At 34.3% G+C, this 12,866-nt stretch overlaps 1 protein-coding gene and 1 pseudogene across 2 annotated transcripts in view; one reads left to right on the forward strand and one right to left on the reverse strand.

Annotated features, from left to right (window-relative positions):
• Positions 1 to 12,866, reverse strand: part of Edil3 (EGF like repeats and discoidin domains 3) — a 513,587-nt gene that overhangs the window by 233,131 nt on the left and 267,590 nt on the right. The window lies entirely within an intron of this gene.
• LOC127666746 (heterogeneous nuclear ribonucleoprotein A1-like) lies at positions 4,934 to 5,844 on the forward strand (annotated as a pseudogene).

Here is a 12,866-nt window from a genome sequence, read left to right on the forward strand (position 1 = left end):
AGCATAGGTATTTTCCTGCTTTGCTTCTATTTTGCATTGTGTTGTTGCAAATAAATGATCAGAAGACCTGCTGGTCTCTTGATGCATAAGTACATTGCATTAGTTCTGAATATATCTAGGAGTAAAATGACTGGCTCATTTCTGTATACACATTTAATGTTAATTAATAATGCCAGACTGGTGCTGCAAAGTGAAGACATGAATTACACTAGTCTCAGCAATATAGTTCAGAGAACCTTTGAAGAGAGGAACTACATGAAACTCATAAGTAACTGCTTATTTCATGTACAAGTTATGAGTAGAAAGCTTTAATGCCAATGTGCCCTTTAAAGTTTCACTAAGAGAATCTTTTTAAAGGAGTAAATTCAAACTTTCATCTTACTAAGTTAAATTGCATTTTTCTTGTTCAATGGTCTTGAATTTTTTAATATCAGTAACTTTATACTACAAATTTTCAAACATTGTTTGTAAGTAATCTTCACTTAAATATCAGGCTCTCATGCTCATTTGTAGTTTGTATATATGTAGAAAGATAAATCAACCTAATCTTTTAATTACTTTCTTTGAATGATTTCTACAACTGGATTCTCAACTACAGATATGTAAAGTAATGGAATATGATTAGGTCCTTATGTTAAATTCTGATATCTCCTAAATGTTAGTATGATTAAATAAAAATAATGGTCCAAAATGAGAAATTAGTCACAACTTCTAGAGTGTCTGAAGGTTAGCTAAGGTAATTGATTGCATGAAAGTTTATAAATAAACTTTCAGAGCTCAGGAAGAATTATCCCTGTTCTTTCTAAAAGAATTAAAACAAAATTATAAAATTTTATAGAAAAGTTCATTTTATCCCTGGGAAAAAGTTTGGTACAACTATGACTTGTCAGGAGCCATAATGGGACAAGGTAATATACTAGCAGGTGATCATGTAAAATGGCCTGCTTCGGATTCTTATATAATCTGTGATAGGTGAGCCCTCATTAAGTAAGGCTGTGAGGAACTTAGTTTAGGAAAGATTCCTGCTGTTAATATTCTTTTCCTGTTATTATTAAAAATATATAATAATAAGTAATAGCACACTGCTTTGGAGCAGATCTCTGCAGATCCATGAAGATGTACTGTCTTATAGTGTTGCTATGTAGACAAATAGATGACTTAAATTTTAATGATGATCCTATAATAATTCCTAAAATTATGTATGTGATTATTAAACTCTTTTAAAAGGGAACTGCTATTTGGTTCTTTTCTGATAGTCAAAACTGCAATAAGAACTCTATCTGTCTCTCAAGTGTCACCAGTTAATTGCTCTTAGATGGCAACCAAAATTTCTCCTACTCAGAGTACATTCCAAGAGGTTGTAAAACAATTAACCAAAACTCATAAAAAGTGAATTAACGATTTATTATAGGTTCTATGACAGAAGACAAAATATTGACTGGGTTTATTTATACAAAACTTCACTTACTACTGAGTTATGATTTTTAAACCTTATGTGAACCTGTAAAGACGGGATAGATTTTTAGCTAGATAATTACTGCTAATGGATATGCATGTAAACATTCTCTGTTGTAAACTTCTATTTCAATTTATAATTTGACTTTTTGTGTGAACATGTGATCATGTATTCTGAAAGATGTTTTAGGGCTGAGGACAAAGAGAAGAGTCAAAAATGAGGAACTGAGGTGAGAGGAACTGAACTGAGAAGAAGGTTTTAGTTATAAGAGAACAAGATTAGAAGGAGAATGCAGAGTGTAATAACTTAGAAGCTATAGGTAACATAAAAAACTAAGAGAGCAATGTGCAGAATGCAGAGGGAAAGAGGAAAACGGAAGATGTTGGAGAGAGCAGAAGGAGCAGGCAGTCTTCTCTTTACCGTGGGACAAAACAGGTCCCATGGTAAAAACAAGGCAGGTTTAGTCTTATTAAAAGAAACAAAGCCTTTTTCTTACAAACATGGATTTACTTCATTTGTTATTAAAAAGGTGGAAGCTTTTTCTTTCTCTATGCAATAAATATTGGAGTTCATTTTTCATCCAGAATGAGTTCTTTCTGCACTGATACTTGATCTTTTGCTCCATATGCACATGTAAGTATGGATATGTGTGTAAGTATGTAATTGTGAGATGTATGCATATGTGTATAAGTATGAAGTTGTGAGAATACATGCAAGCTGGGCCCAACTGAACTACTGTATAAATGTGTAAATGAGAAATAAATGTGTAACTGTACGTTTGAAGCTGTGTATAAACTTATGTAAGTTTATGCACATGTAAAAGTTTTCTCTTTCTGTGAGTCTTATTCTCTTTTCCTGGTTCAATAGACATTTATTGCTCCAAACTTATCCCTATCCCAACAAGCAAGATGCATGTGAACAACAGGGATAAAGCTCTAGCAATTAACCCTTTACTTAATCTCCTGCTCCTTTAGCATGAAGGACTAAATGCCTGAGACTGCAGTCTCTGGCTTTAGAGGAACATGGAAGGCAAGTCAGCTACAACAGCATAGCTACTTAGACTTAGATAAGTAAACTTTTTATTATGCAGCAACCCTAAATATCTCGTAAGACAAAGTGAATTTCGTAAGACCAGGTGGTACAACCCTTCCTGCCACACACACACTCCCTGCCCATGCTCTTCCCACTCTACTGCCTCAAGAAAAACCAACAAGAAAGAGTACCTCCTACCGGGACTGGCTCCCAGCAATGACAAGGTTTATATATACAGAACGTTCTTAGGCATTATTCTTTAGAGTAAAGAAATGGGTGGGGTTTTATCAATGTTTGCAAGAGTAGCACTTCTTTAGATTTACTTGAAAAACAGTTGATCCAAAAGAACACACAGCACATGGAACTGTAACTGTACAGAATTAAGTAAAGAAATAGCATATATTTTCCATATATTGTGACATTTGCCTTTATTAATTTGTACAACAAACTTCTGTAAACCCTGGCATATAAATCAGAGTAATATCAAGCTGGATAACTTAGATTGACATTCACAAGTGTAGAAGACAGCACAAACTAAAAAGCTTCAGTTTTTTCCAAAGACAGCAGGGTAGCTGGAGTTCACTCATCCTAGAATCTTGTCTCCATAAGTACAGGATATTTTGGCTACTTTTAGCAGAAATAAATTAAGAAAATATCTGCCAATTAAGTCTACTTTGGAAGCATCTCTTTCAACCCAACTATTCAGTGTTTATTGCCTAAAAACAGAGCCATTATTTTTGTGGTTTATATTTTAAACCCTTTTTGTTATTACACACTAATCATATATATTCTTTATATATATGATTATATATTATATATTCTTTATATATATTCATATATATTATTATTCTGCTGTTCTGTTAAGATTATTATTACTCTGCTATTCTGTCTGTGAAAGCAATGTCCAGATAAATGTATTCCACCACTGTCAGGTTACTTTCTTGAGAGGAATCCCACAGGACAGCATGATTTGATGGAATCCAGACAGAGCTTGACACTTTCTACAGAGAAGGAACAAATTCTGAATGTAAACTCCCATAGTTGTTCAGAAAGCAATATGAATATCCTGGGAAAACTACAATTAGGACTACTATATGATCTATCAACATGAAAAAGACATCTACATTTTCATAATCATTGGAATGTTGTTTTAAAATATAAGACATAGAATTTACACATATGTGCCAACTCATGAGTACAGAATATCTTTACAGCAGAATTCCATTCAGCTTTAGAAATGGATGAATCCTTCTGTTTATGGGAACAGGAATGGAACTGGAAAGAGCCACGCTAAAGCAAAACATTCCAGACACAGTAAAACAAAGACCTCATGGATTAAACAACTGAAGTGGTCTCATTTATTAAAACATTTAAACAAAATCCAGAAAGATAAAAGGTTTTCTGAGAAAAGAAATTGTTTAAGACAATTGAGCCCAAGTAGATATAGAGAATAAAAAGCACAGAACATTCAACAGTATGGGACATATTTGAACATGAGTCAAATTTAATAGACATATAATACCAGAACAATTCCTTTGCTAGAATAAACAAATAACTGACTTGAAAGCAATTGCTATAACACTTTCTATACATTGAGTATGCCAGGCAGAGACACGGTAAATAGAGAAAGGCACTGGATTTCTAGAAATGCAAACTACAATGCATAAACTAAACTAGTCAGAAATAGACGCAGCCTAGATATTGCCTGCACATGGAATATTCACTTAATATTAATGAATGTGAAAGACATACTATAATACCATATATATAATAAACACAGAGGGACAAAACACCCTGAGCATCAGTGACTTTAGGAACATGCATACTGAAACTTGAGTTCTCGCAAAGGAGAAGCAGGAACCATTTACACTAAACCTTTATAATACAAGTGCAGATGAAAAAGCTTAACAGATCCTAAGCATGAACAATTAAACAAACACAGACTGAGATGACAAATGAGGTAGTCTCATAAATAACCAAGACTTTCCTCGACGTTTGGTTTGGGTATTTATTTGCCTAAAAAAGAAGAATTTAGGCTCCTTCTCACCTCACTAAAGACTCACTCAATATAGACTATAGACCCAGAAATAAAATCTACAACTATTTGTAAAACCTGGAATACATATTAAAGAAACCCTACTTGTGCCTAGTTTAGGCAAAACATTTTAAATGCAAGAACTCCAAAATTATTAATCACAAAACATTGATTAAACTCTATTTTATGGAAATGTAAATAACTCAAAGTCAATTTTGAGTGAATCAAAAACCTAGCCTCAAACCGACAAAATACATTTGCAAGTCAAGAATCTAGGGCAGCATTTTAATTGGCCATACGTAAAGAATTATTTCATTTTATCAAGAAATAAGTAACTGCTTTCTGCTCTTTGACTCTACCAAGGAAGCATTGCTGAAAGCTCTCATCATCCTGTGATGAGATGTCTTCCCATGTCTAAGTCAGAGTCTCCCCAAAAGCTGGAACAACTGTGGAAGCTCTTCATTGGAGGGCTGAGCTTCGAAACAACCAACAAGAGTCTGAGGAGCATTTTGAGCAATGGGGAATACTAACCGACTGTGCAGTAATGAGAGAGCCACACCAAGAGATCCAGGGGCGTTCTGCCGTGAATGCAAGACCACACAAGGTGGATGGAAGCGTTGTGGAAACTAAGAGAGCTGTGTCAAGGGAAGATTCTCAGAGACCAGGCACACGCTTCACTGTGAAAAAGATCATTATTGGTGACACCAAAGAGCATCACCTATGAGAATATTTTGAGTATTATTGGAAAATTGAAGTGATAGAAACTATGACTGACAGAGGCATTGTAAAAAAGAGGGGCTTTGCTTTTGTCACCTTTGATGACCATGACTCTGTGGATAAGACTGCCATTCAGAAATACCATACTGTGAATGGCCAAAACTGTGAAGTAAGAAAGCCTCTGCCAAAGCAAGAGATGGCTATTGCTTCATCCAGACAGAGAAGGTGCACTGGTTCCGGAAACTTTGGTGGTGTTTGTGGAGGCAGTTTTGGTGGCAATGACAATTTTGATCAAGAAGGGGATTTCAGTGGTCATGGTGGCTTAGGTGGCAGCTGTGGTGATGGTGGACATGGTAGCAGTAAGGATGGCTATAATGGATTTGGCAATGACGGAAGCAATTTTGGAGGTGGTGGAAGCTACAATGATTTTGGCAATTATAACAATCAGACTTCAAATTTTGGACCGATGAAGGGAGGACACTTTGGTGGCAGGAGCTCTGGCTCTTGCAGTGGCAGAGGCCAGTACTTTGCTAAACCACAAAACCAAGATAGTTATGGAGGTTCCCACAGCAGCAGCAGCTATGGCAGTGGCAGGAGGTTCTAATTACAGCGAGGAAACAATGCTTAGCAGGATAGGAGAGCCTGAGAAGTGACAGGGAAGCTAAGGGTTACAACATATTTGTGAACTCAGCCAAGCACAGTGGCGGCGGGGCCCAGCTGCTACAAAGAAGACATGTTTTAGACAATGCTCATATGTGTGGACAAAAACTCCAGGACTGTATTTGTGACTATTTGTATAACAGGCTATTTTAGCTTCTGTTCTGTGGAAAGTTTAAAACATTACAACAAAAGGTTTTACTGTAGACCTTTTTCACCCATGCTGTTGATTGCTAAATGTAATAGTCTGACCATGACGCTGAGTACATGTGTCTTTAAAAAAAATGTGCTGTGTAAAGTTATTCTATTCTGAAGCCATCTTGGTAAACTCCCCCAATGGAGTGAAGTTAGAATTCCTTCAGGGTGGTGCCAAATTCCATTTGGAATTTATTTATGGTTGCTTGGGTGGAGAAGCCATTGTCTTCAAAGACCTTGGTGCTTTTAAACTGTTACTGTTGTAACTTTTGATGAGTTTCACCATTGAAAGGGTCATCCAAGCAAGGTCACTATTTGGTTATAAAATGGTTGTTGGCATACCCTATACAATATCAAAATTAAATAATGGGATCAAATAAAATAACATATGGGAATGAAGCTTGTGTATCATCCATTATCATTTATATTCAATAAATGATTTAATTCTCTTGAAAAGAAAAAGAAATAAATAACTCCATAAATTGATCAAAATATTCATGAAAACATGAATTTTATGGTAGTAGAAAATATATGGAAAGGTATTCAATACCTTTGTAATCAAAATTAAAAAGTAAAACTATTTTCTAATGGAAGAAAATATATGAAAATATATTCAACACTTTTGTAATCAAAATTAAAAAGTAAAACTAAAATTAGATGAGATGCCATTGAGCATGTGTTACAATGGCTAAAAATTAAGACACTGGCTTTAGTGAATCTTGTTGAAGAATACAGAAAAATTAAACTCATATGCAGTTGTTTATATATAAAGTAATAAAATCAATTTGAAAAACAACTGGACAGCTCCTCATGGAAATACATTGTATTTGCAGTATGAGTAGGCATTTACCCCTCTGTCTTTGCCCAGTGCTGATGAAAACAGCCCATTGTTGATATTTTTAAGCATCTTTATTTAATGCAATACCTAATTTGGTGTTCATCATGTATTTGTGTGTATTTTTAAAGGTAGCAGATTCTTACAGTAATTCACAGTAATTCAATGAATTCTTGAAGTAAGCAATAGCAAAGAGACATCTCAAAGGAATTAGTCCCAACAAAGAAACCAAACAGAAATAGCTTACTATATTATTCTATTTTTAGATTGTTAGAAAACATTTTAATCTGCCTTGCACAGTTTGAGAGGAACTTAGATGCACAAGAAGCAGATGAATGAGTACAGAGGACTAAGGGGAATATTCAATGTTCATTGTATCAGTGAGGATACTGGCTTCACAGGTGCTCACATGTGTTAGAATGGACCACACCTCTAGATCTTAAAAATATCTTAGTCTGTATTGGTTATTCTTCAACAAAACTGAAGAAGCAGTGACCATGATGTATATCTATTAGCCATGAATAGGAAGCTATACAAACAGACACACACATGCACAAATCTCACCAATTAGGCCATAAAGTTAATGAAGAAACTCAAGCATTCTCAAATTGATAGCAGAGAGGTAGTTTCCTTTTCAATAAATTTTGACTCAAAACAAGAACTGTGCAGCCCAAATGAAATGAGGTATGTCTTCCTAGGAAGACTGAGTAGTGTAATTAAATAATCTAATAGATGGAACTATATTCATAAAAGTGAGAAAAGGTCTAATTTTTAAGGTAGATCATGTGCTACTCTACAGGTTATTTCTGTCTCTCATGGGAGGTTTTCCAGGAGGGTATAAATGAAGATGAAAGCCAGGGAATCTGTGAGATTTTTCTTTTGCTCTCCAAGTTTTGCTTTCAGACAGAATCTCCTTCTGATACATTGACTTTCAGCTATCTGAAACACATTAGAGTTTTAAGTGGGGTTACTAATGCCTTTCCTAATAGTTCTTAATACCAGTAGATTTCTGAGGAAAATTCATTTTGTGTATTTATGAGCACGCTATCTGTATTTCTATGATCTATTTAAGACATAATTTTCATGTGAGAAACACGAAATACTTTCCTCTAGGTCTGTAAGCCTGTTAAAACTGCAAGTGTGTATTAGGAGGTTTATTATTTCTTTTAGTATATATTAAGATGGAGATCTCATATCCAGTAATCACTTACCATGCAATTTCACATTGGAAGTGTGAGCTACAGGCACATCATTTGCATCCTACCCATTGAACCTGATTAAAGTAATTAGCTATTTCCATAACAAGTGCTTTGACAAATGGTCCTCCTTCTGTCATACCAGAATGGCTCCAACTAGAAACTGTGTTTCAGTCATATTCTAGTCTAAGATTCATGAAAAATTTTAGTTTTCTTTTTCTTTAATACAATTCAATGATTCATGAATTATGTTAAATATTAGTAAACAGTAGTATATGTGTAGCTCCATCCACTTAATGTGCTTGTTTAATGTGGGCCTGAGTTTTAACTATTTGAGTTTATGCCGCATCTTCCACAAACTCCTTACGTTGCCTTCTGCTGTGCTTCAGAGGATGAAAGAGGGATTATGGAGTCTCACTTAAATGTACTAGAGGATTAAACTTGAAAGCATTACTAATATTTTTCCCAACAAGAATATTTTCAACAGTGATGCAATACTTAAAATGCTTTAGTTGACATGCAGAAGTACGGAAAAGCCAAGAGTTTTTGCTTATTATGCTTTGTTGAAATACAAATATATTTATGAAATTTAAAGATTAACCAATTTTATCACCGAACTATAGTAAGTCTCTGCTATATACAGAAAGAGCTTGAAATATGTTATGTTGCTTTCATGTATTTGGGATATCATAAATTTTACTTTATTCTGGTTAAAATTAATAATCTAGCCTTAGGCAAGAGAGTTTTCCTCCCTAAACACTTTCATTTTTTATTATTTGTTATTATTGTTGTTTATGTTCATGTGTATGTGTGTGTGTGTGTTGGGGGGTTGTTTGTCATACTAAATACAGGTGCCAGCAGAGCCCAGCAGAGGGTGCCATAGCCCTTGGACCAGATGTTCCAAACAAATGGGAACCATCCCACAAATTAGGTCCTAGGAACAGAACTCAGGTTTTCTGAAAAAGTAGTATGACCTCTTAACCAATGAGCCATGTCTCCAGCTCCACACTTGAATTTTCTTATATGCTAGTTTCATTCTGAATAATTTGAAACCTTAAATACAGGACTTTAATCCTGTTTATTGCCTATCAGTTTTAGACATTAACCCTGCTGCAATACACTTCAAACCTCCTATTTTTAAAGCCATATTAATAGTTTTGATTTTTTCATTCTCTAACATATTCTATTCTACAGTATAAGTCAACAGATCATAATCAATTAATGTGTGTATAAAACAATTCCTAAAATCAAGGCCTACAGTAGTGTATGTATAGTAGACATCTAAAATATTTCCTTAGTTTTCAGAATTTTGTATTTTGATCATAATTAGACCTGCCTAAACTTCTACCAGATCTACCACTCTTTAACTACCAATCCAGGGCTGAGACATTTGTTTTATAATGCATCAGGTCCAATTTATGCTGAACATGTAATTTTGGGTGTTGGGTCATCCACTGAAGTATAGGAGATATACCATTGGACCATCCTTAAAGTAAACTGACTCTTGTTTTCTTCAAGCAGCTCTTAAATGTCAATAGCTCTTTGACCTGAATGGGGACTTTATGCTTATCTACTTCCTCCATTCTGGAAGTTTGACTGGTTTGGGTTTGCACAGACATTGCACATGCTGTCACGATCACTGTGAGTTCTTTTGTGCAGCCTTCCTGTTCTGTCTTTTCCCGCTGACTCTCATAATCTTTCTGCATCCTCTTCTATGATGAGCCCTGATTCTTTGGAGAAGTCTGATATGGAAACTGAAAATAAGTCTGGAGGCTTCTGCACCTGCATCATTAGAGGAATCTGTATTAATTAACATCTCCTACCAAAGATGCTTCTTGAGAAATATCTTAGCATATGGGTACAATAATTAGTCTTTACAGATTGATTTAGTACTATGCCAATTTATCATAATAATATTAGTAGGCATTGCTCTAGGGTATATAACCAGTCTTACAATAAGTTTCTGGCTCTGGTAAATGTGAGTTCCATCTTGTAAAAGGGAGCTTAGGACTAATGGGAAAGTTGTCAGTCATTACTGTAGCTCACACAGATTCATAGATGGGTAAGACTTATAGTTACTTTTGCTTTCTGAATGATACTTTTCAGAAATATAAAAAATAATTCATACTTATGAAGTCTTTTGATCAGTATCGCCTTGGCTTTTTTTTTTTAACTTTATGTGACTCAAATATTTTGTGTCTTCAGCAATTTGGTTTTAGCATTAATTATGGAGTGAAACCATAAGCAGTGGCAATAACTTATAATGTTTCAGGGTTCATAACAACACTCTGGTTAACACCTCCAGAAAAGATTACCCTTACCAGGCAGCAAAATTTTCATTTAAATATCAGTGTACATCATGGTTAGAGCTCTATGTTATGCTACGATAAATTATGTTCTGAATAAGAAATTGACTTGATTCTGTTTCCTGATGAGGAATGGACTCAAGTGTGCTTCTTGCATGTCAATCAAATTAAGCTCAGGACCAGGAGCTACTTCTTACACCTCTGCTATAGCAACAGTAGGAACTAAAAAGAGCAAATGAAACGTGTGTTCTCTTAACTTTCAGACTTCAAATACTCAGTTTTTCATGCAATGCTCAAATTAAACTATATTTCCAAGCTGAACGTCAAAAGATGAGATATTTATATCTTCCTTACATCATAACTTCAAATTCATAGGAGAGATCAGAAATATAGGGAAGGTAAAAAATTGGAGAAATACTGTCACCTGCATACTAAATACAGTATCTTATTTATGGTCGATTTTTTTAAAATGAAAAAGAAAATTTAGAAAAATGCTATTATCTGAATATTGTTAATTGTAGGACTTAAGTATAAGAATTAAGTGTTACCCAGAATGCACCAAACCACAAAAGATATTCTAACACTGTATGCAATTTTCTTAAAGAATCTAGCAATTGTTTAAAGTTATGATTCATTTGGATACTTCCTGAGAGATGTTGGCTTGTTATTCCGTGGGGTATCTAGTTATTTTTTTTCCTGCTGTGAAAAAGGTGAGCTTACTTATCATATGATAGCAATCTCTATACATTCTTACAAAATTTGCTCCCACATTTCTTGAAGACATACTACAATAGCCTTCTGATTTACTGCTCTGACTTGAGCTGATTGATTTCTAGGGATGCTACCAGTTACATCCTGGGAAGTTATTTCTTTTCTTTCTTGGGCTTAGGATATTCTCTTTTGATCCACATTTCTTCTTTCTTAAGTCACCTGTGCATTTTCTATAGAACATATTCAAGAGTTTTTCATAAAATGATCATGAAAAATACAAATGTGAGCTCTATTCTCCATGACTAGTAGTACACTAGAAAACTTTTGCCTGTTAAGAGAAAGTCTAAGTACAGATTCAGGCTTACCCAGAAAGTGAAAGCTCCATTGATATTTGTGATTTTTATATGAAATATAAACATTTTAGATGCTGAGAGCAATATAATTTGGTTTATTTTAAGTTAGCAAGTTAGATCACATGACATCAAATTTCAGGGTTCAACCTGATTGGATTAAAGAATATAAAGATAAATGGCAAAGCATAATTGCTGAGTATATCTGTAAACATGATTCTCAAAGAGACTAGATCATAGATGTAGTATGGAAGATTTGTTCCTAATGCACTAAATTTCTACAAAGGTATGAAACGACCTGAGAATGTGTAAAGTGATCACTCCACAAGTCTTTGAGGAGCTCCTAAAGGACTTGTGGAGTAATGACTTTTCCACTTGAGAACTACTTTATTTTTTTCTTTTTATTATTTTCTATATTCTTTGTTTATGATTTACTGTAATTTTTTAAAGCTTTTGTTCTTTTTTGTTACTTTGCAAAAGAAAATAGTATTTACAGGTGGCTTCTTTTAAAATATAAAAATATAAAGCAGGAATGTATATGAAATGTCAGATTTTATTGTATTTGCAGAGTATTAGTTTTGAAATTGAATAAAGAAAGCTGTTTGTAGTTTTAAAAATGCCTTCTTGGTATCAGTTAGAAATTTCTTCTATTTTTTATATACTTAGAGCTTGAGGTATAGAGTTTTAAGTGGCAGGATTTTACAGTGTTTATATGCAAGTGCATTTTATATGTGTTCTATATGTGTAAATTAGTATTTTCAACTGGAAAATGTTGGCTGGTGCAAAAGACCTGGCCTTTTTCTGGTTCCCATGATGGTGCCTACACTACTAGAATACAGTATTGCTTTGTGTCATGAGGCCAGGAAATTCCCTGTTGTTTGTAAATAGAATAATTGCAAAAGCAATAAACATTTATTGAACAAAAAAAAGAATGTTCAAAGTGAATGTACTTTTTCTGAAATGGAGAGGACACAACATCTGCTGATTATTGCAATCAAAAGTACATGGCTAAAGTGATTTTTCATAATTCTCTGGACACTCTGTCTTTGGCACTTTACATCAAGAGTCTGGTGAAATTTGATTACCTGATTATTTAAATCGAAATGTAAGTTAACAATTTCAATGAATTGACCATGTTTCTTTTATACATTATGGTTTGGTTTTCATAAACAGGCTTGGTTGAAAGCATGACTAATACCTCTGCGTAGGTTGCACAGACACAGAGCAGATCACAGGCTTCTTGTCAAATTGCATAGTATTTTATGTTGGATGTCTAGAAGATCATGGATTCTTTCTACCAGGTGAAGAACATTTTTACCTCTGTTTTACCATGGTAGGAATGCAGATGCTGTCTTATTCTTCAACCAACATGATAA

This window comes from Apodemus sylvaticus, chromosome 16 (genome assembly GCF_947179515.1).
Source record: "Apodemus sylvaticus chromosome 16, mApoSyl1.1, whole genome shotgun sequence".
NCBI lineage: Eukaryota > Metazoa > Chordata > Mammalia > Rodentia > Muridae > Apodemus > Apodemus sylvaticus.